Genomic DNA, 21,829 nt, shown 5'->3' on the forward strand with positions numbered 1-21,829 from the left:
GTGGGTGGTGATTCATGACAGAGTGCTATGGGTGGTGGTTCATGACAGAGTGTTGTGGGTCGTGGTTCATGACAGAATGCTGTGGGTGGTTCATGACAGTGTTGTCGGTGGTTGTTTCATGAGAGAGTGATGTGGATGGTGGTTCATGACAGTGCTGTGGGTGGTTCATGACAGTGCTGTGTGTAGTGGTTCATCACAGAGTGTTGGATGCTGTGGGTGGTGGTTCATGACAGTGTTGTGGGTGGTGGTTCATGACACAGTGTTGAGTGCTGTGGGTGGTGGTTCATGACAGAGTGCTGTGGATGACAGAGTGTTGTGGATGGTGGTTCATGACAGAGTGTTGTTGGTGGTGGTTCATGACAGAGTGTTGTGGGTGGTGGTTCATGACGGTGTTGTGGATGGTTCATGACAGAGTGCTGTGGGTGGTTCATGACAGTGCTATGGGTGGTGGTTCATGACAGAGTGTTGTGGGTGGTGGTTCATGACAGTGTTGTGGGTCGTGGTTCATGACAGAATGCTGTGGGTGGTTCATGACAGTGTTGTGGGTGGTGGTTCATGACAGAGTGATGTGGGTGGTTCATGACAGAGTGCTGTGGGTGGTGGTTCATGACAGAGTGTTGTGGGTGGTGGTTCATGACAGTGTTGTGGGTGGTGATTCATGACCGAGTGCTATGGGTGGTGGTTCATGACAGAGTGTTGTGGGTCGTGGTTCATGACAGAATGCTGTGGGTGGTTCATGACAGTGTTGTGGGTGGTTGTTTCATGAGAGAGTGCTGTGGGTGGTGGTTCATGACAGAGTGCTGTGGGTGGTGGTTCATGACAGTGTTGTGGGTGGTTCATGACAGAGTGGTGGTTCATGACAGAGTGCTGTGGGTGGTGGTTCATGACAGTGCTGTGGGTGGTTCATGACAGAGTGCTGTGGGTGGTGGTTCATGACACAGTGTTGAGTGCTGTGGGTTTTGGTTCATGACAGAGTGATGTGGGTGGTGGTTCATGACGGTGTTGTAGGTGGTTCATGACAGAGTGCTGTGGGTGGTTCAGGAGAGAGTGCTCTGGGTGGTGGTTCATGACAGAGTGCTGTGGGTGGTGGTTCATGATAGTGTTGTGGGTCGTGGTTCATGACAGAATGCTGTGGGTGGTGGTTCATGGCAGTGTTGTGGGTGGTGGTTCATGACAGAGTGATGTGGGTGGTTCATGACAGAGTGTTGTGGGTGGTGGTTCATGACAGAGTGTTGTGGGTGGTGGTTCATGACAGAGTGCTGTGGGTGGTGGTTCAGGACAGAGTGCTGTGGGTGGTGGTTCATGACAGTGCTGTCGGTGGTTCATCACAGAGTGCTGTGGGTGTGGTTCATGACAGTGCTGTGGGTGGTTCATGACAGAGTGGTGGTTCGGGACAGAGTGCTGTGGGTGGTGGTTCATGACAGAGTGTTCTGGGTGGTGGTTCATGACAAAGTGTTGTGGGTGGTCCATGACAGTGTTGTGCGTGGTGGTTCATGACAGTGCTGTGGGTGGTTCATGACAGTGTTGTGGGTGGTGATTCATGACAGAGTGCTGTGGGTGGTGGTTCAGGACAGAGTGCTGTGGGTGGTGGTTAATGACAAAGTGCTGTGGGTGGTGGTTCATGACAGAGTGCTGTGGGTGGTTCATGACAGAGTGGTGGTTCATGACAGTGTGGTGTGGGTGGTGGTTCATGACAGAGTGCTGTGGGTGGTGGTTCATGACAGAGTGCTGTGGGTGGTTCATGACAGAGTGGTGGTTCATGACAGAGTGCTGTGGGTGGTGGTTCATGACAGAGTCTTTTGGGTGGTGGTTCATGACAGAGTGCTGTGGGTGGTTCATGAGAGAGTGCTGTGGGTGGTGTTTCATGACAGTGCTGTGGGTGGTTCATGACAGAGTGCTATGGGTGGTGGTTCATGACAGAGTGTTGTGGGTCGTGGTTCATGACAGAATGCTGTGGGTGGTTCATGACAGTGTTGTGGGTGGTTGTTTCATGAGAGAGTGATGTGGATGGTGGTTCATGACAGTGCTGTGGGTGGTTCATGACAGTGCTGTGTGTAGTGGTTCATCACAGAGTGTTGGATGCTGTGGGTGGTGGTTCATGACAGTGTTGTGGGTGGTGGTTCATGACAGTGTTGTGGGTGTTGGTTCATGACACAGTGTTGAGTGCTGTGGGTGGTGGTTCATGACAGAGTGCTGTGGATGACAGAGTGTTGTGGGTGGTGGTTCATGACAGAGTGTTGTTGGTGGTGGTTCATGACAGAGTGTTGCGGGTGGTGGTTCATGACGGTGTTGTGGATGGTTCATGACAGAGTGCTGTGGGTGGTTCATGACAGTGTTGTGGGTGGTGGTTCATGACAGAGTGATGTGGGTGGTTCATGACAGAGTGCTGTGGGTGGTGGTTCATGACAGAGTGTTGTGGGTGGTGGTTCATGACAGTGTTGTGGGTGGTGATTCATGACCGAGTGCTATGGGTCGTGGTTCATGACAGAATGCTGTGGGTGGTTCATGACAGTGTTGTGGGTGGTTGTTTCATGAGAGAGTGCTGTGGATGGTGGTTCATGACAGAGTGCTGTGGGTGGTGGTTCATGACAGTGTTGTGGGTGGTTCATGACAGAGTGGTGGTTCATGACAGAGTGCTGTGGGTGGTAGTTCATGACAGTGCTGTGGGTGGTTCATGACAGAGTGCTGTGGGTGGTGGTTCATGACAGAGTGTTGTGGGAGTGTTGAGTGCTGTGGGTGGTGGTTCATGACAGAGTGCTGTGGGTGGTGGTTCATGACACTGTGTTGAGTGCTGTGGGTTTTGGTTCATGACAGAGTGCTGTGGGTGGTGGTTCATGACGGTGTTGTAGGTGGTTCATGACAGAGTGCTGTGGGTGGTGGTTCAGGACAGAGTGCTGTGGGTGGTTCAGGACAGAGTGCTCTGGGTGGTGGTTCATGACAGTGTTGTGGGTCGTGGTTCATGACAGAATGCTGTGGGTGGTGGTTCATGGCAGTGTTGTGGGTGGTGGTTCATGACAGAGTGTTGTGGGTGGTGGTTCAGGACAGAGTGCTGTGGGTGGTGGTTCAGGACAGAGTGCTGTGGGTGGTTCAGGACAGAGTGCTGTGGGTGGTGGTTCATGACAGAGTACTGTGGGTGGTGGTTCATGACAGAGTGTTGTGGGAGTGTTGAGTGCTGTGGGTGGTGGTTCGTGACAGAGTGCTGTGGGTGGTGGTTCATGACAGAGTGCTGTGGATGGCTGTTCATGACAGTGTTGTGGGTGGTTCATGACAGAGTGCTGTGGGTGGTGGTTCATGACAGAGTGCTGTGGGTGGTGGCTCATGACGGTGTTGTGGGTGGTTCATGACAGAGTGTTGTGGGTGGTGGTTCAGGACAGAGTGCTGTGGGTGGTGGTTCAGGACAGAGTGCTGTGGGTGGTTCAGGACAGAGTGCTGTGGGTGGTGGTTCATGACAGAGTGCTGTGGGTGGTGGTTCATGACAGTGTTGTGGGTCGTGGTTCATGACAGAGTGTTGTGGGTGATGGTTCATGACAGAGTGTTGTGGCTGGTGGTTCATGACAGAGTGCTGTGGGTGGTTCATGACATAGTGTTGTGTGTGGTGGTTCAGGACAGAGTGCTGTGGGTGGTGGTTCATGACAGTGCTGTGGGTGGTTCATCACAGAGTGCTGTGGGTGTGGTTCATGACAGTGCTGTGGGTGGTTCATGACGGAGTGGTGGTTCGTGACAGAGTGCTGTGGGTGGTGGTTCATGACAGAGTGTTGTGGGTGGTGGTTCATGACAAAGTGTTGTGGGTGGTCCATGACAGTGTTGTGGGTGGTGGTTCATGACAGTGCTGTGGGTGGTTCATGACAGTGTTGTGGGTGGTGATTCATGACAGAGTGCTGTGGGTGGTGGTTCAGGACAGAGTGCTGTGGGTGGTTCATGACAGAGTGGTGGTTCATGACAGTGTGGTGTGGGTGGTGGTTCATGACAGAGTGCTGTGGGTGGTGGTTCATGACAGAGTGGTGGTTCATGACAGAGTGCTGTGGGTGGTGGTTCATGACAGAGTCTTTTGGGTGGTGGTTCATGACAGAGTGCTGTGGGTGGTTCATGAGAGAGTGCTGTGGGTGGTGGTTCATGACAGTGCTGTGGGTGGTGGTTCATGACAGTGTTGTGGGTGGTTCATGACAGAATGCTGTGGGTGGTTCATGACAGTGTTGTCGGTGGTTGTTTCATGAGAGAGTGATGTGGATGGTGGTTCATGACAGTGCTGTGGGTGGTTCATGACAGTGCTGTGTGTAGTGGTTCATCACAGAGTGTTGGATGCTGTGGGTGGTGGTTCATGACAGTGTTGTGGGTGGTGGTTCATGACACAGTGTTGAGTGCTGTGGGTGGTGGTTCATGACAGAGTGCTGTGGATGACAGAGTGTTGTGGATGGTGGTTCATGACAGAGTGTTGTTGGTGGTGGTTCATGACAGAGTGTTGTGGGTGGTGGTTCATGACGGTGTTGTGGATGGTTCATGACAGAGTGCTGTGGGTGGTTCATGACAGTGCTATGGGTGGTGGTTCATGACAGAGTGTTGTGGGTGGTGGTTCATGACAGTGTTGTGGGTCGTGGTTCATGACAGAATGCTGTGGGTGGTTCATGACAGTGTTGTGGGTGGTGGTTCATGACAGAGTGATGTGGGTGGTTCATGACAGAGTGCTGTGGGTGGTGGTTCATGACAGAGTGTTGTGGGTGGTGGTTCATGACAGTGTTGTGGGTGGTGATTCATGACCGAGTGCTATGGGTGGTGGTTCATGACAGAGTGTTGTGGGTCGTGGTTCATGACAGAATGCTGTGGGTGGTTCATGACAGTGTTGTGGGTGGTTGTTTCATGAGAGAGTGCTGTGGGTGGTGGTTCATGACAGAGTGCTGTGGGTGGTGGTTCATGACAGTGTTGTGGGTGGTTCATGACAGAGTGGTGGTTCATGACAGAGTGCTGTGGGTGGTGGTTCATGACAGTGCTGTGGGTGGTTCATGACAGAGTGCTGTGGGTGGTGGTTCATGACACAGTGTTGAGTGCTGTGGGTTTTGGTTCATGACAGAGTGATGTGGGTGGTGGTTCATGACGGTGTTGTAGGTGGTTCATGACAGAGTGCTGTGGGTGGTTCAGGAGAGAGTGCTCTGGGTGGTGGTTCATGACAGAGTGCTGTGGGTGGTGGTTCATGATAGTGTTGTGGGTCGTGGTTCATGACAGAATGCTGTGGGTGGTGGTTCATGGCAGTGTTGTGGGTGGTGGTTCATGACAGAGTGATGTGGGTGGTTCATGACAGAGTGTTGTGGGTGGTGGTTCATGACAGAGTGTTGTGGGTGGTGGTTCATGACAGAGTGCTGTGGGTGGTGGTTCAGGACAGAGTGCTGTGGGTGGTGGTTCATGACAGTGCTGTCGGTGGTTCATCACAGAGTGCTGTGGGTGTGGTTCATGACAGTGCTGTGGGTGGTTCATGACAGAGTGGTGGTTCGGGACAGAGTGCTGTGGGTGGTGGTTCATGACAGAGTGTTCTGGGTGGTGGTTCATGACAAAGTGTTGTGGGTGGTCCATGACAGTGTTGTGCGTGGTGGTTCATGACAGTGCTGTGGGTGGTTCATGACAGTGTTGTGGGTGGTGATTCATGACAGAGTGCTGTGGGTGGTGGTTCAGGACAGAGTGCTGTGGGTGGTGGTTAATGACAAAGTGCTGTGGGTGGTGGTTCATGACAGAGTGCTGTGGGTGGTTCATGACAGAGTGGTGGTTCATGACAGTGTGGTGTGGGTGGTGGTTCATGACAGAGTGCTGTGGGTGGTGGTTCATGACAGAGTGCTGTGGGTGGTTCATGACAGAGTGGTGGTTCATGACAGAGTGCTGTGGGTGGTGGTTCATGACAGAGTCTTTTGGGTGGTGGTTCATGACAGAGTGCTGTGGGTGGTTCATGATAGAGTGCTGTGGGTGGTGGTTCATGACAGTGCTGTGGGTGGTTCATGACAGTGCTATGGGTGGTGGTTCATGACAGAGTGTTGTGGGTCGTGGTTCATGACAGAATGCTGTGGGTGGTTCATGACAGTGTTGTGGGTGGTTGTTTCATGAGAGAGTGATGTGGATGGTGGTTCATGACAGTGCTGTGGGTGGTTCATGACAGTGCTGTGTGTAGTGGTTCATCACAGAGTGTTGGATGCTGTGGGTGGTGGTTCATGACAGTGTTGTGGGTGGTGGTTCATGACAGTGTTGTGGGTGTTGGTTCATGACACAGTGTTGAGTGCTGTGGGTGGTGGTTCATGACAGAGTGCTGTGGATGACAGAGTGTTGTGGGTGGTGGTTCATGACAGAGTGTTGTTGGTGGTGGTTCATGACAGAGTGTTGCGGGTGGTGGTTCATGACGGTGTTGTGGATGGTTCATGACAGAGTGCTGTGGGTGGTTCATGACAGTGTTGTGGGTGGTGGTTCATGACAGAGTGATGTGGGTGGTTCATGACAGAGTGCTGTGGGTGGTGGTTCATGACAGAGTGTTGTGGGTGGTGGTTCATGACAGTGTTGTGGGTGGTGATTCATGACCGAGTGCTATGGGTCGTGGTTCATGACAGAATGCTGTGGGTGGTTCATGACAGTGTTGTGGGTGGTTGTTTCATGAGAGAGTGCTGTGGATGGTGGTTCATGACAGAGTGCTGTGGGTGGTGGTTCATGACAGTGTTGTGGGTGGTTCATGACAGAGTGGTGGTTCATGACAGAGTGCTGTGGGTGGTAGTTCATGACAGTGCTGTGGGTGGTTCATGACAGAGTGCTGTGGGTGGTGGTTCATGACAGAGTGTTGTGGGAGTGTTGAGTGCTGTGGGTGGTGGTTCATGACAGAGTGCTGTGGGTGGTGGTTCATGACACTGTGTTGAGTGCTGTGGGTTTTGGTTCATGACAGAGTGCTGTGGGTGGTGGTTCATGACGGTGTTGTAGGTGGTTCATGACAGAGTGCTGTGGGTGGTGGTTCAGGACAGAGTGCTGTGGGTGGTTCAGGACAGAGTGCTCTGGGTGGTGGTTCATGACAGTGTTGTGGGTCGTGGTTCATGACAGAATGCTGTGGGTGGTGGTTCATGGCAGTGTTGTGGGTGGTGGTTCATGACAGAGTGTTGTGGGTGGTGGTTCAGGACAGAGTGCTGTGGGTGGTGGTTCAGGACAGAGTGCTGTGGGTGGTTCAGGACAGAGTGCTGTGGGTGGTGGTTCATGACAGAGTACTTTGGGTGGTGGTTCATGACAGAGTGTTGTGGGAGTGTTGAGTGCTGTGGGTGGTGGTTCGTGACAGAGTGCTGTGGGTGGTGGTTCATGACAGAGTGCTGTGGATGGCTGTTCATGACAGTGTTGTGGGTGGTTCATGACAGAGTGCTGTGGGTGGTTCATGACAGAGTGCTGTGGGTGGTGGTTCATGACGGTGTTCTGGGTGGTTCATGACAGAGTGTTGTGGGTGGTGGTTCAGGACAGAGTGCTGTGGGTGGTGGTTCAGGACAGAGTGCTGTGGGTGGTTCAGGACAGAGTGCTGTGGGTGGTGGTTCATGACAGAGTGCTGTGGGTGGTGGTTCATGACAGTGTTGTGGGTCGTGGTTCATGACAGAGTGTTGTGGGTGATGGTTCATGACAGAGTGTTGTGGCTGGTGGTTCATGACAGAGTGCTGTGGGTGGTTCATGACATAGTGTTGTGTGTGGTGGTTCAGGACAGAGTGCTGTGGGTGGTGGTTCATGACAGTGCTGTGGGTGGTTCATCACAGAGTGCTGTGGGTGTGGTTCATGACAGTGCTGTGGGTGGTTCATGACGGAGTGGTGGTTCGTGACAGAGTGCTGTGGGTGGTGGTTCATGACAGAGTGTTGTGGGTGGTGGTTCATGACAAAGTGTTGTGGGTGGTCCATGACAGTGTTGTGGGTGGTGGTTCATGACAGTGCTGTGGGTGGTTCATGACAGTGTTGTGGGTGGTGATTCATGACAGAGTGCTGTGGGTGGTGGTTCAGGACAGAGTGCTGTGGGTGGTTCATGACAGAGTGGTGGTTCATGACAGTGTGGTGTGGGTGGTGGTTCATGACAGAGTGCTGTGGGTGGTGGTTCATGACAGAGTGGTGGTTCATGACAGAGTGCTGTGGGTGGTGGTTCATGACAGAGTCTTTTGGGTGGTGGTTCATGACAGAGTGCTGTGGGTGGTTCATGAGAGAGTGCTGTGGGTGGTGGTTCATGACAGTGCTGTGGGTGGTGGTTCATGACAGTGTTGTGGGTGGTTCATGACAGAATGCTGTGGGTGGTTCATGACAGTGTTGTCGGTGGTTGTTTCATGAGAGAGTGATGTGGATGGTGGTTCATGACAGTGCTGTGGGTGGTTCATGACAGTGCTGTGTGTAGTGGTTCATCACAGAGTGTTGGATGCTGTGGGTGGTGGTTCATGACAGTGTTGTGGGTGGTGGTTCATGACACAGTGTTGAGTGCTGTGGGTGGTGGTTCATGACAGAGTGCTGTGGATGACAGAGTGTTGTGGATGGTGGTTCATGACAGAGTGCTGTGGGTGGTTCATGACAGAGTGCTGTGGGTGGTGGTTCATGACGGTGTTCTGGATGGTTCATGACAGAGTGCTGTGGGTGGTTCATGACAATGCTATGGGTGGTGGTTCATGACAGAGTGTTGTGGGTGGTGGTTTATGACAGAGTGCTGTGGGTGGTGGTTCATGACAGAGTGTTGTGGGTGGTTCATGACAGAGTGCTGTGGGTGGTGGTTCATGACAGAGTGTTGTGGGTGGTGGTTCATGACAGTGTTGTGGGTGGTGATTCATGACCGAGTGCTATGGGTGGTGGTTCATGACAGAGTGTTGTGGGTCGTGGTTCATGACAGAATGCTGTGGGTGGTTCATGACAGTGTTGTGGGTGGTTGTTTCATGAGAGAGTGCTGTGGGTGGTGGTTCATGACAGAGTGTTGTGGGTGGTGGTTCATGACAGAGTGCTGTGGGTGGTTCATGACAGAGTGGTGGTTCGTGACAGAGTGTTGTGGGTGGTGGATCATCACAGAGTGCTGTGGGTGGTTCATGACAGAGTGCTGTGGGTGGTGGTTCATGACAGAGTGCTGTGGGTGGTTCATGACAGAGTGCTGTGGGTGGTGGTTCATGACGGTGTTGTAGGTGGTTCATGACAGAGTGCTGTGGGTGGTTCAGGAGAGAGTGCTCTGGGTGGTGGTTCATGACAGAGTGCTGTGGGTGGTGGTTCATGATAGTGTTGTGGGTCGTGGTTCATGACAGAATGCTGTGGGTGGTGGTTCATGGCAGTGTTGTGGGTGGTGGTTCATGACAGAGTGATGTGGGTGGTTCATGACAGAGTGCTGTGGGTGGTGGTTCATGACAGAGTGTTGTGGGTGGTGGTTCATGACAGAGTGCTGTGGGTGGTGGTTCATGACAGAGTGCTGTGGGTGGTGGTTCATGACAGTGTTGTCGGTGGTTCATCACAGAGTGCTGTGGGTGTGGTTCATGACAGTGCTGTGGGTGGTTCATGACAGAGTGGTGGTTCGGGACAGAGTGCTGTGGGTGGTGGTTCATGACAGAGTGTTCTGGGTGGTGGTTCATGACAAAGTGTTGTGGGTGGTCCATGACAGTGTTGTGCGTGGTGGTTCATGACAGTGCTGTGGGTGGTTCATGACAGTGTTGTGGGTGGTGATTCATGACAGAGTGCTGTGGGTGGTGGTTCAGGACAGAGTGCTGTGGGTGGTGGTTAATGACAAAGTGCTGTGGGTGGTGGTTCATGACAGAGTGCTGTGGGTGGTTCATGACAGAGTGGTGGTTCATGACAGTGTGGTGTGGGTTGGTGGTTCATGACAGAGTGCTGTGGGTGGTGGTTCATGACAGAGTGCTGTGGGTGGTTCATGACAGAGTGGTGGTTCATGACAGAGTGCTGTGGGTGGTGGTTCATGACAGAGTCTTTTGGGTGGTGGTTCATGACAGAGTGCTGTGGGTGGTTCATGAGAGAGTGCTGTGGGTGGTGTTTCATGACAGTGCTGTGGGTGGTTCATGACAGAGTGCTATGGGTGGTGGTTCATGACAGAGTGTTGTGGGTCGTGGTTCATGACAGAATGCTGTGGGTGGTTCATGACAGTGTTGTGGGTGGTTGTTTCATGAGAGAGTGATGTGGATGGTGGTTCATGACAGTGCTGTGGGTGGTTCATGACAGTGCTGTGTGTAGTGGTTCATCACAGAGTGTTGGATGCTGTGGGTGGTGGTTCATGACAGTGTTGTGGGTGGTGGTTCATGACAGTGTTGTGGGTGTTGGTTCATGACACAGTGTTGAGTGCTGTGGGTGGTGGTTCATGACAGAGTGCTGTGGATGACAGAGTGTTGTGGGTGGTGGTTCATGACAGAGTGTTGTTGGTGGTGGTTCATGACAGAGTGTTGCGGGTGGTGGTTCATGACGGTGTTGTGGATGGTTCATGACAGAGTGCTGTGGGTGGTTCATGACAGTGTTGTGGGTGGTGGTTCATCACAGAGTGATGTGGGTGGTTCATGACAGAGTGCTGTGGGTGGTGGTTCATGACAGAGTGTTGTGGGTGGTGGTTCATGACAGTGTTGTGGGTGGTGATTCATGACCGAGTGCTATGGGTCGTGGTTCATGACAGAATGCTGTGGGTGGTTCATGACAGTGTTGTGGGTGGTTGTTTCATGAGAGAGTGCTGTGGATGGTGGTTCATGACAGAGTGCTGTGGGTGGTGGTTCATGACAGTGTTGTGGGTGGTTCATGACAGAGTGGTGGTTCATGACAGAGTGCTGTGGGTGGTAGTTCATGACAGTGCTGTGGGTGGTTCATGACAGAGTGCTGTGGGTGGTGGTTCATGACAGAGTGTTGTGGGAGTGTTGAGTGCTGTGGGTGGTGGTTCATGACAGAGTGCTGTGGGTGGTGGTTCATGACACTGTGTTGAGTGCTGTGGGTTTTGGTTCATGACAGAGTGCTGTGGGTGGTGGTTCATGACGGTGTTGTAGGTGGTTCATGACAGAGTGCTGTGGGTGGTGGTTCATGACGGTGTTGTAGGTGGTTCATGACAGAGTGCTGTGGGTGGTGGTTCAGGACAGAGTGCTGCGGGTGGTTCATGACAGAGTGCTGTGGGTGGTGGTTCATGACAGTGTTGTGGGTCGTGGTTCATGACAGAATGCTGTGGGTGGTGGTTCATGACAGTGTTGTGGGTGGTGGTTCATGACAGAGTGCTGTGGGTGGTGGTTCATGACAGAGTGTTGTGGGTGGTGGTTCATGACAGTGTTGTGGGTGGTGGTTCATGACAGAGTGCTGTGGGTGGTTCATGACAGAGTGTTGTGGGTGGTGGTTCAGGACAGAGTGCTGTGGGTGGTGGTTCATGACAGTGCTGTCGGTGGTTCATCACAGAGTGCTGTGGGTGTGGTTCATGACAGTGCTGTGGGTGGTTCATGACAGAGTGGTGGTTCGTGACAGAGTGCTGTGGGTGGTGGTTCATGACAGAGTGTTGTGGGTGGTGGTTCATGACAGAGTGTTGTGGGTGGTCCATGACAGTGTTGTGCGTGGTGGTTCATGACAGTGCTGTGGGTGGTTCATGACATTGTTGTGGGTGGTGATTCATGACAGAGTGCTGTGGGTGGTGGTTCAGTACAGAGTGCTGTGGGTGGTGGTTAATGACAAAGTGCTGTGGGTGATGGTTCATGACAGAGTGCTGTGGGTGGTTCATGACAGAGTGGTGGTTCATGACAGTGTGGTGTGGGTGGTGGTTCATGACAGTGCTGTGGGTGGTGGTTCATGACAGAGTGCTGTGGGTGGTTCATGACAGTGGTGGTTCATGACAGAGTGCTGTGGGTGGTGGTTCATGACAGAGTCTTTTGGGTGGTGGTTCATGACAGAGTGCTGTGGGTGGTTCATGAGAGAGTGCTGTGGGTGGTGGTTCATGACAGTGCTGTGGGTGGTGGTCCATGACAGAGTGTTGAGTGCTGTGGGTGGTGATTCATGACAGAGTGCTATGGGTGGTGATTCATGACAGAGTGCTATGGGTGGTGGTTCATGACAGAGTGTTGTGGGTCGTGGTTCATGACAGAATGCTGTGGGTGGTTCATGACAGTGTTGTGGGTGGTTGTTTCATGAGAGAGTGATGTGGATGGTGGTTCATGACAGAGTGCTATGGGTGGTGGTTCATGACAGAGTGCTGTGGGTGGTTCATGAGAGAGTGCTGTGGGTGGTGGTTCATGACAGTGCTGTGGGTGGTTCATGACAGACTGCTGTGGGTGGTGGTCCATGACAGAGTGTTGAGTGCTGTGGGTGGTGATTCATGACAGAGTGCTATGGGTGGTTATTCATGACAGAGTGCTATGGGTGGTGGTTCATGACAGAGTGTTGTGGGTCGTGGTTCATGACAGAATGCTGTGGGTGGTTCATGACAGTGTTGTGGGTGGTGGTTCATGACAGAGTGCTGTGGGTGGTGGTTCATGACAGAATGCTGTGGGTGGTTCATGACAGTGTTGTGGGTGGTTGTTTCATGAGAGAGTGATGTGGATGGTGGTTCATGACAGTGCTGTGGGTGGTTCATGACAGTGCTGTGTGTAGTGGTTCATCACAGAGTGTTGGATGCTGTGGGTGGTGGTTCATGACAGTGTTGTGGGTGGTGGTTCATGACAGTGTTCTGGGTGGTGGTTCATGACACAGTGTTGAGTGCTGTGGGTGGTGGTTCATGACAGAGTGCTATGGATGACAGAGTGTTGTGGGTGGTGGTTCATGACATAGTGTTGTGTGTGGTGGTTCAGGACAGAGTGTTGTGGGTGGTGGTTCATGACAGAGTGTTGAGTGCTGTGGGTGGTGGTTCATGACAGAGTGTTGTGGATGGTGGATGACAGAGTGTTGTGGGTGGTGGTTCATGACAGAGTGTTGTGGGTGGTGGTTCATGACGGTGTTCTGGATGGTTCATGACAGAGTTCTGTGGGTGGTTCATGACAGAGTGCTGTGTGTGGTTCATGACAGTGCTATGGGTGGTGGTTCATGACAGAGTGCTGTGGGTGGTGGTGGTTCAGGACAGAGTGCTGTGGGTGGTGGTTCATGACAGAGTGCTGTGGGTGGTGGTTCATGAAAGTGCTGTGAGTGGTTCATGACAGAGTGTTGTGGGTGGTGGTTCATGACAGAGTGCTGTGGGTGGTGGTTCATGACAGTGTTGTGGGTGGTGGTTCATGACAGAGTGTTGTGGGTCGTGGTTCATGACAGAATGCTGTGGGTGGTTCATGACAGTGTTGTGGGTGGTGGTTCATGACAGAGTGATGTGGGTGGTGGTTCATGACAGAGTGTTGTGGGTGGTGGTTCATGACAGTGCTGTGGGTGGTTCATGACAGTGCTGTGGGTGGTGGTTCATGACAGAGTGTTGAGTGCTGTGGGTGGTGGTTCATGACAGTGTTGTGGGTGGTGGTTCATGATAGTGTTGTGGGTGGTGGTTCATGACACAGTGTTGAGTGCTGTGGGTGGTTGTTCATGACAGAGTGCTGTGGATGACAGAGTGTTGTGGGTGGTGGTTCATGACAGAGTGTTGTGGGTGGTGGTTCATGACAGAGTGTTGTGGGTGGTGGTTCATGACAGAGTGTTGTTGGTGGTGGTTCATGACAGAGTGTTGCGGGTGGTGGTTCATAACGGTGTTGTGGATGGTTCATGACAGAGTGCTGTGGGTGGTTCATGACAGTGCTATGGGTGGTGGTTCATGACAGAGTGCTGTGGGTGGTGGTTCATGACAGTGTTGTGGGTCGTGGTTCATGACAGAATGCTGTGGGTGGTTCATGACAGTGTTGTGGGTGGTGGTTCATGACAGAGTGATGTGGGTGGTGGTTCATGACAGAGTGTTGTGGGTGGTGGTTCATGACAGTGTTGTGGGTGGTGGTTCATGACAGAGTGCTGTGGGTGGTGGTTCATGACAGAGTGTTGTGGGTCGTGGTTCATGACAGAATGCTGTGGGTGGTTCATGACAGTGTTGTGGGTGGTTGTTTCATGAGAGAGTGATGTGGATGGTGGTTCATGACAGTGCTGTGGGTGGTTCATGACAGTGCTGTGTGTAGTGGTTCATCACAGAGTGTTTGATGCTGTGGGTGGTGGTTCATGACAGTGTTGTGGGTGGTGGTTCATGACAGTGTTATGGGTGGTGGTTCATGACACAGTGTTGAGTGTTGTGGGTGGTGGTTCATGACAGAGTGTTGTTGGTGGTGGTTCATGACGCTGTTGTGGATGGTTCATGACGGAGTGCTGTGGGTGGTTCATGACAGTGCTATGGGTGGTGGTTCATGACAGAGTGCTGTGGGTGGTGGTTCATGACAGTGTTGTGGGTGGTGGTTCATGACAGAGTGCTGTGGGTGGTTCATGACATAGTGTTGTGTGTGGTGGTATAGGACAGAGTGCTGTGGGTGGTGGTTCATGACAGTTCTGTGGGTCGTTCATGACAGAGTGCTGTGGGTGTGGTTCATGACAGTGCTGTGGGTGGTTCATGACAGTGTGGTGGTTCATGACAGAGTGCTGTGGGTGGTGGTTCATGACAGTGTTGTGGGTGGTGGTTCATGACAGAGTGTTGTGGGTGGTGGTTCATGACAGTGTTGTGGGTGGTGGTTCATGACAGTGTTGTGGGTGGTGGTTCATGACAGAGTGTTGAATGCTGTGGGTGGTGGTTCATGACAGTGTTGAGTGCTGTGGGTGGTGGTTCATGACAGAGTGATGTGGATGGTGGATGACAGAGTGTTGTGGGTGGTGGTTCATGACAGAGTGTTGTGGGTGGTGGCTCATGACGGTGTTCTCGATGGTTCATGACAGAGTTCTGTGGGTGGTTCATGACAGAGTGCTGTGGGTGGTTCATGACAGTGCTATGGGTGGTGGTTCATGACAGAGTGCTGTGGGTGGTGGTTCATGACAGAGTGCTGTGGGTGGTGGTTCATGACAGAGTGCTGTGGGTGGTGGTTCATGACAGTGCTGTGGGTGGTTCATGACAGAGTGTTGTGGGTGGTGGTTCATGACAGAGTGCTGTGGGTGGTGGTTCATGACAGTGTTGTGGGTGGTGGTTCATGACAGAGTGTTGTGGGTCGTGGTTCATGACAGAATGCTGTGGGTGGTTCATGACAGTGTTGTGGGTGGTGGTTCATGACAGAGTGATGTGGGTGGTGGTTCATGACAGAGTGTTGTGGGTGGTTGTTCATGACAGTGCTGTGGGTGGTTCATGACAGTGCTGTGGGTGGTGGTTCGTGACAGAGTGTTGAATGCTGTGGGTGGTGGTTCATGACAGAGTGTTGTGGGTGGTGGTTCATGACAGTGTTGAGTGCAGTGGGTGGTGGTTCATGACAGAGTGCTGTGGATGGTGGTTCATGACAGAGTGTTGTCGGTGGTGGTTCATGACGGTGTTGTGGATGGTTCATGACAGAGTGCTGTGGGTGGTTCATGACAGTGTTGTGGGTGGTGGTTCATGACAGAGTGCTGTGGGTGGTGGTTCATGACAGTGTTGTGGGTGGTGGTTCATGACAGAATGCTGTGGGTGGTTCATGACAGTGTTGTGGGTGGTGGTTCATGACAGAGTGCTGTGGGTGGTGGTTCATGACAGAGTGCTGTGGGTGGTTCATGACAGAGTGGTGGTTCATGACAGTGTTGTGGGTGGTGGTTCATGACAGAGTGCTGTGGGTGGTTCATGACAGAGTGGTGGTTCGTGACAGAGTGCTGTGGGTGGTGGTTCATGACAGAGTGTTGTGGGTGGTGGTTCATGACAGAGTGTTGTGGGTGGTTCATGACAGTGTTGTGGGTGGTGGTTCATGACAGTGCTGTGGGTGGTTCATGACAGTGCTGTGGGTGGTGGTTCATGACAGAGTGCTGTGGGTGGTGGTTCATGACAGAGTGCTGTGGGTGGTGGTTCATGACAGAGTGCTGTGGGTGGTTCATGACAGAGTGGTGGTTCATGACAGAGTGCTGTGGGTGGTGGTTCATGACAGTGCTGTGGGTGGTTCATGACAGAGTGCTGTGGGTGGTGGTTCATGACAGAGTGTTGAGTGCTGTGGGTGGTGATTCATGACAGAGTGCTATGGGTGGTGATTCATGACAGAGTGCTATGGGTGGTGGTTCATGACAGAGTGTTGTGGGTCGTGGTTCATGACAGAATGCTGTGGGTGGTTCATGACAGTGTTGTGGATGGTTGTTTCATGAGATGTGGATTGTGGGTCATGACAGTGCTGTGGGTGGTTCATGACAGTGCTGTGTGTAGTGGTTCATCACAGAGTGTTGGATGCTGTGGGTGGTGGTTCATGACAGTGTTGTGGGTGGTGGTTCATGACAGTGTTGTGGGTGGTGGTTCATGACAGAGTGCTGTGGATGACAGAGTGTTGTGGGTGGTGGTTCATGACAGTGCTGTGGGTGGTGGTTCATGACAGAGTGTTGTGGGTGGTGGTTCATGACGGTGTTGTGGATGGTTCATGACAGAGTGCTGTGGGTGGTTCATGACAGTGCTATGGGTGGTGGTTCATGACAGAGTGCTGTGGGTGGTGGTTCATGACAGTGTTGTGGGTCGTGGTTCATGACAGAATGCTGTGGGTGGTTCATGACAGTGTTGTGGGTGGTGGTTCATGACAGAGTGATGTGGGTGGTTCATGACAGAGTGCTGTGGGTGGTGGTTCATGACAGAGTGTTGTGGGTGGTGGTTCATGACAGTGTTGTGGGTGGTGTTTCATGACAGAGTGATGTGGGTGGTGGTTCATGACTGAGTGTTGTGGGTCGTGGTTCATGACAGAATGCTGTGGGTGGTTCATGACAGTGTTGTGGGTGGTTGTTTCATGAGAGAGTTATGTGGATGGTGGTTCATGACAGTGTTGTGGGTGGTGGTTCATGACAGAGTGGTGGTTCATGACAGAGTGTTGAATGCTGTGGGTGGTGGTTCATGACAGAGTGTTGTGGGTGGTGGTTCATGACAAAGTGTTGAGTGCTGTGGGTGGTGGTTCATGACAGAGTGCTGTGGATGGTGGATGACAGAGTGTTGTGGGTGGTGGTTCATGACAGAGTGTTGTGGGTGGTGGTTCATGACAGTGTTGTGGGTGGTGGTTCATGACAGAGTGTTGTGGGTGGTGGTTCATGACAGTGTTGTGGGTGGTTCATGACAGAGTGCTGTGGGTGGTGGTTCATGACATAGTGTTGTGTGTGGTGGTACAGGACAGAGTGCTGTGGGTGGTGGTTCATGACAGTTCTGTGGGTCGTTCATGACAGAGTGCTGTGGGTGTGGTTCATGACAGTGCTGTGGGTGGTTCATGACAGAGTGGTGGTTCATGACAGAGTGCTGTGGGTGGTGGTTCATGACAGTGTTGTGGGTGGTGGTTCATGACAGAGTGCTGTGGGTGGTGGTTCATGACAGTGTTGTGGGTGGTGGTTCATGACAGTGTTGTGGGTGGTGGTTCATGACAGAGTGTTGAATGCTGTGGGTGGTGGTTCATGACAGTGTTGAGTGCTGTGGGTGGTGGTTCATGACAGAGTGATGTGGGTGGTTGTTCATGACAGAGTGTTGTGGGTGGTGGTTCATGACAGAGTGTTGTGGGTGGTGGCTCATGACGGTGTTCTCGATGGTTCATGACAGAGTTCTGTGGGTGGTTCATGACAGAGTGCTGTGGGTGGTTCATGACAGTGCTGTGGGTGGTGGTTCATGACAGAGTGCTGTGGGTGGTGGTGGTTCATGACAGAGTGATGTGGGTGGTGGTTCATGACAGAGTGCTGTGGGTGGTGGTTCATGACAGTGTTGTGGGTGGTTCATGACAGAGTGTTGTGGGTGGTGGTTCATGACAGTGTTGTGGGTGGTGGTTCATGACAGAGTGTTGTGGGTGGTGGTTCATGACAGAGTGGTGGTTCATGACAGAATGTTGTGGGTGGTGGTTCAGGACAGAGTGCTGTGGGTGGTGGTTCATGACAGTGTTGTGGGTGGTTGTTCATGACAGTGCTGTGGGTGGTTCATGACAGTGCTGTGGGTGGTGGTTCATCACAGAGTGTTGAATGCTGTGGGTGGTGGTTCATGACAGTGTTGTGGGTGGTGGTTCATGACAGTGTTGTGGGTGGTGGTTCATGACAGAGTGTTGAGTGTTGTGGGTGGTGGTTCATGACAGAGATTTGTCGGTGGTGGTTCATGACGGTGTTGTGGATGGTTCATGACAGAGTGCTGTGGGTGGTTCATGACAGTGTTGTGGGTGGTGGTTCATGACAGAGTGCTGTGGGTGGTGGTTCATGACAGTGTTGTGGGTGGTGGTTCATGACAGAGTGCTGTGGGTGGTTCATGACAGTGTTGTGGGTGGTGGTTCATGACAGAGTGCTGTGGGTGGTGGTTCATGACAGAGTGCTGTGGGTGGTTCATGACAGAGTGGTGGTTCAGGACAGGGTGCTGTGGGTAGTGGTTCATGACAGAGTGCTGTGGGTGGTGGTTCATGACAGTGGTGTGGGTGGTGGTTCATGACAGAGCGCTGTGGGTGGTGGTTCATGACAGTGCTAAGGGTGGTGGTTCATGACAGTGTTGTGGGTGGTGGTTCATGACAGAGTGCTGTGGGTGGTGGTTCATGACAGAGTGCTATGGGTGGTGGTTCATGACAGAGTGTTGTGGGTGGTGGTTCATGACAGAGTGCTGTGGGTGGTGGTTCATGACAGAGTGCTGTGGGTGGTTCATGACAGAGTGGTGGTTCATGACAGAGTGCTGTGGGTGGTGGTTCATGACAGTGCTGTGGGTGGTTCATGACAGAGTGGTGGTTCATGACAGAGTGCTGTGGGTGGTGGTTCATGACAGTGTTGTGGGTCGTGGTTCATGACAGAATGCTGTGGGTGGTTCATGACAGTGTTGTGGGTGGTGGTTCATGACAGTGATGTGGGTGGTTCATGACAGAGTGCTGTGGGTGGTGGTTCATGACAGAGTGTTGTGGGTGGTGGTTCATGACAGAGTGTTGTGGGTGGTGGTTCATGACGGTGTTGTGGATGGTTCATGACAGAGTGCTGTGGGTGGTTCATGACAGTGCTGTGGGTGGTGGTTCATGACAGAGTGCTGTGGGTGGTGGTTCATGACAGTGTTGTGGGTGGTGGTTCATGACAGAGTGCTGTGGGTGGTGGTTCATGACAGTGCTGTGGGTGGTTCATGACAGAGTGCTGTGGGTGGTGGTTCATGACAGTGTTGTGGGTGGTTCATGACAGAGTGCTGTGGGTGGTGGTTCATGACAGAGTGCTGTGGGTGGTGGTTCATGACAGAGTGCTGTGGGTGGTGGTTCATGACAGTGGTGTGGGTGGTGGTTCATGACAGAGTGTTGTGGGTGGTGGTTCATGACAGAGTGCTGTGGGTGGTTCATGACAGTGCTGTGGGTGGTGGTTCATGACAGAGTGCTGTGGGTGGTGGTTCATGACAGAGTGTTGTGGGTCGTGGTTCATGACAGAATGCTGTGGGTGGTTCATGACAGTGTTGTGGGTGGTGGTTCATGACAGAGTGTTGTGGGTGGTGGTTCATGACAGAGTGTTGTGGGTGGTGGTTCAGGACAGAGTGCTGTGGGTGGTGGTTCAGGACAGAGTGCTGTGGGTGGTTCATGACAGAGTGGTGGTTCATGACAGCGCGCTGTGGGTGGTGGTTCATGACAGTGCTAAGAGTGGTGGTTCATGACAGTGTTGTGGGTGGTGGTTCATGACAGAGTGTTGTGGGTGGTGCTTCATGACAGTCCTAAGGGTGGTGATTCATGACAGTGTTGTGGGTGGTGGTTCATGACAGAGTGCTGTGGGTGGTGGTTCATGACAGAGTGTTGTGGGTGGTGGTTCATGACAGAATGCTGTGGGTGGTTCATGACAGTGCTGTGTTCATGACAGTGTTGTGGGTGGTGGTTCATGACAATGTTGTGGGTGGTGGTTCATGACACAGTGTTGAGTGCTGTGGGTGGTGGTTCATGACAGAGTGCTGTGGATGACAGAGTGTTGTGGGTGGTGGTTCATGACAGTGTTGTGGGTGGTGGTTCATGACAGAGTGCTGTGGGTGGTTCATGACATAGTGTTGTGTGTGGTGGTTCACGACAGAGTGCTGTGGGTGGTGGTTCATGACAGTGCTGTGGGTGGTTCATGACAGAGTGCTGTGGGTGGTGGTTCATGACAGTGCTGTGGGTGGTTCATGACAGAGTGGTGGTTCGTGACAGAGTGCTGTGGGTGGTGGTATATGACAGAGTGTTGTGGGTGGTGGTTCATGACAAAGTGTTGCGGGTGGTCCATGACAGTGTTGTGGGTGGTGGTTCATGACAGTGCTGTGGGTTGTTCATGACAGTGTTGTGGGTGGTGGTTCATGACAGTGTTGTGGGTGGTTCATGACAGAGTGCTGTGGGTGGTGGTTCAGGACAGAGTGCTGTGGGTGGTGGTTCAGGACAGAGTGCTGTGGGTGGTTCAGGACAGAGTGCTGTGGGTGGTGGTTCATGACAGAGTGCTGTGGGTGGTTCATGACAGAGTGGTGGTTCATGACAGTGTTGTGGGTGGTGGTTCATGACAGAGTGCTGTGGGTGGTGGTTCATGACAGAGTGCTGTGGTTGGTTCATGACAGAGTGGTGGTTCATGACAAAGTACTGTGGGTGGTGGTTCATGACAGAGTGCTGTGGGTGGTTCATGACAGAGTGTTGTGGGTGGTGGTTCATGACAGAGTGTTGAGTGCTGTGGGTGGTGGTTCATGACAGAGTGTTGTGGGTGGTGGTTCATGACAGAGTGTTGTGGGTGGTTCATGACAGAGCGCTATGGCTGGTGGTTCATGACAGTGGTGTGGGTGGTGGTTCATGACAGAGCGCTGTGGGTGGTGGTTCATGACAGAGCTAAGGGTGGTGGTTCATGACAGTGTTGTGGTTGGTGGTTCAGGACAGAGTGCTGTGGGTGGTGGTTCATGACAGAGTGCTGTGGGTGGTGGTTCATGACAAAGTGTTGTGGGTGGTCCATGACAGTGTTGTGGGTGGTGGTTCATGACAGTGCTGTGGGTGGTTCATGACAGTGTTGTGGGTGGTGGTTCATGACAGAGTGTTGTGGGTGGTTCATGACAGAGTGCTGTGGGTGGTGGTTCAGGACAGAGTGCTGTGGGTGGTGGTTCATGACAGAGTGCTGTGGGTGGTGCTTCATGACAGAGTGCTGTGGGTGGTTCATGACAGAGTGGTGGTTCATGACAGTGTGTTGTGGGTGGTGGTTCATGACAGAGTGCTGTGGGTGGTGGTTCATGACAGAGTGCTGTGGGTGGTTCATGACAGAGTGCTGTGGGTGGTTCATGACAGAGTGCTGTGGGTGGTTCATGACAGAGTGGTGGTTCATGACAGAGTGCTGTGGGTGGTGGTTCATGACAGAGTGCTGTGGGTGGTGGTTCATGACAGAGTGCTGTGGGTGGTTCATGAGAGTGCTGTGGGTGGTGGTTCATGACAGTGCTGTGGGTGGTGGTTCATGACAGTGTTGTGGGTGGTTCATGACAGAGTGCTGTGGGTGGTGGTTCATGACAGAGTGTTGTGGGTGGTGGTTCATGACAGAGTGTTGAGTGCTGTGGGTGGTGGTTCATGACAGAGTGTTGTGGGTGGTGGTTCATGACAGAGTGCTGTGGGTGGTTCATGACAGTGTTGTGGGTGGTGGTTCATGACAGAGTGCTGTGGGTGGTGGTTCATGACAGAGTGTTGTGGGTGGTGGTTCATGACAGAGTGCTGTGGGTGGTTCATGACAGAGTGTTGTGGGTGGTGGTTCATGACAGAGTGCTGTGGGTGTGGTTCATGACAGTGCTGTGGGTGGTTCATGACAGAGTGGTGGTTCATGACAGAGTGCTGTGGGTGGTGGTTCATGACAGTGCTGTGGGTGGTGGTTCATGACAGAGTGCTGTGGGTGGTGGTTC

At 52.7% G+C, this 21,829-nt stretch overlaps 1 protein-coding gene across 1 annotated transcript in view; it reads right to left on the reverse strand.

The window, feature by feature from the left end:
• The window catches only part of LOC143297021 (neuroendocrine convertase 1-like), a 68,857-nt gene that overhangs the window by 11,055 nt on the left and 35,973 nt on the right, over positions 1-21,829 (reverse strand). The gene's annotated exons all lie outside the window — the stretch shown is intronic.

The sequence above is a fragment of the Babylonia areolata genome, chromosome 22 (genome assembly GCF_041734735.1).
Source record: "Babylonia areolata isolate BAREFJ2019XMU chromosome 22, ASM4173473v1, whole genome shotgun sequence".
NCBI classification, from domain to species: domain Eukaryota; kingdom Metazoa; phylum Mollusca; class Gastropoda; order Neogastropoda; family Buccinidae; genus Babylonia; species Babylonia areolata.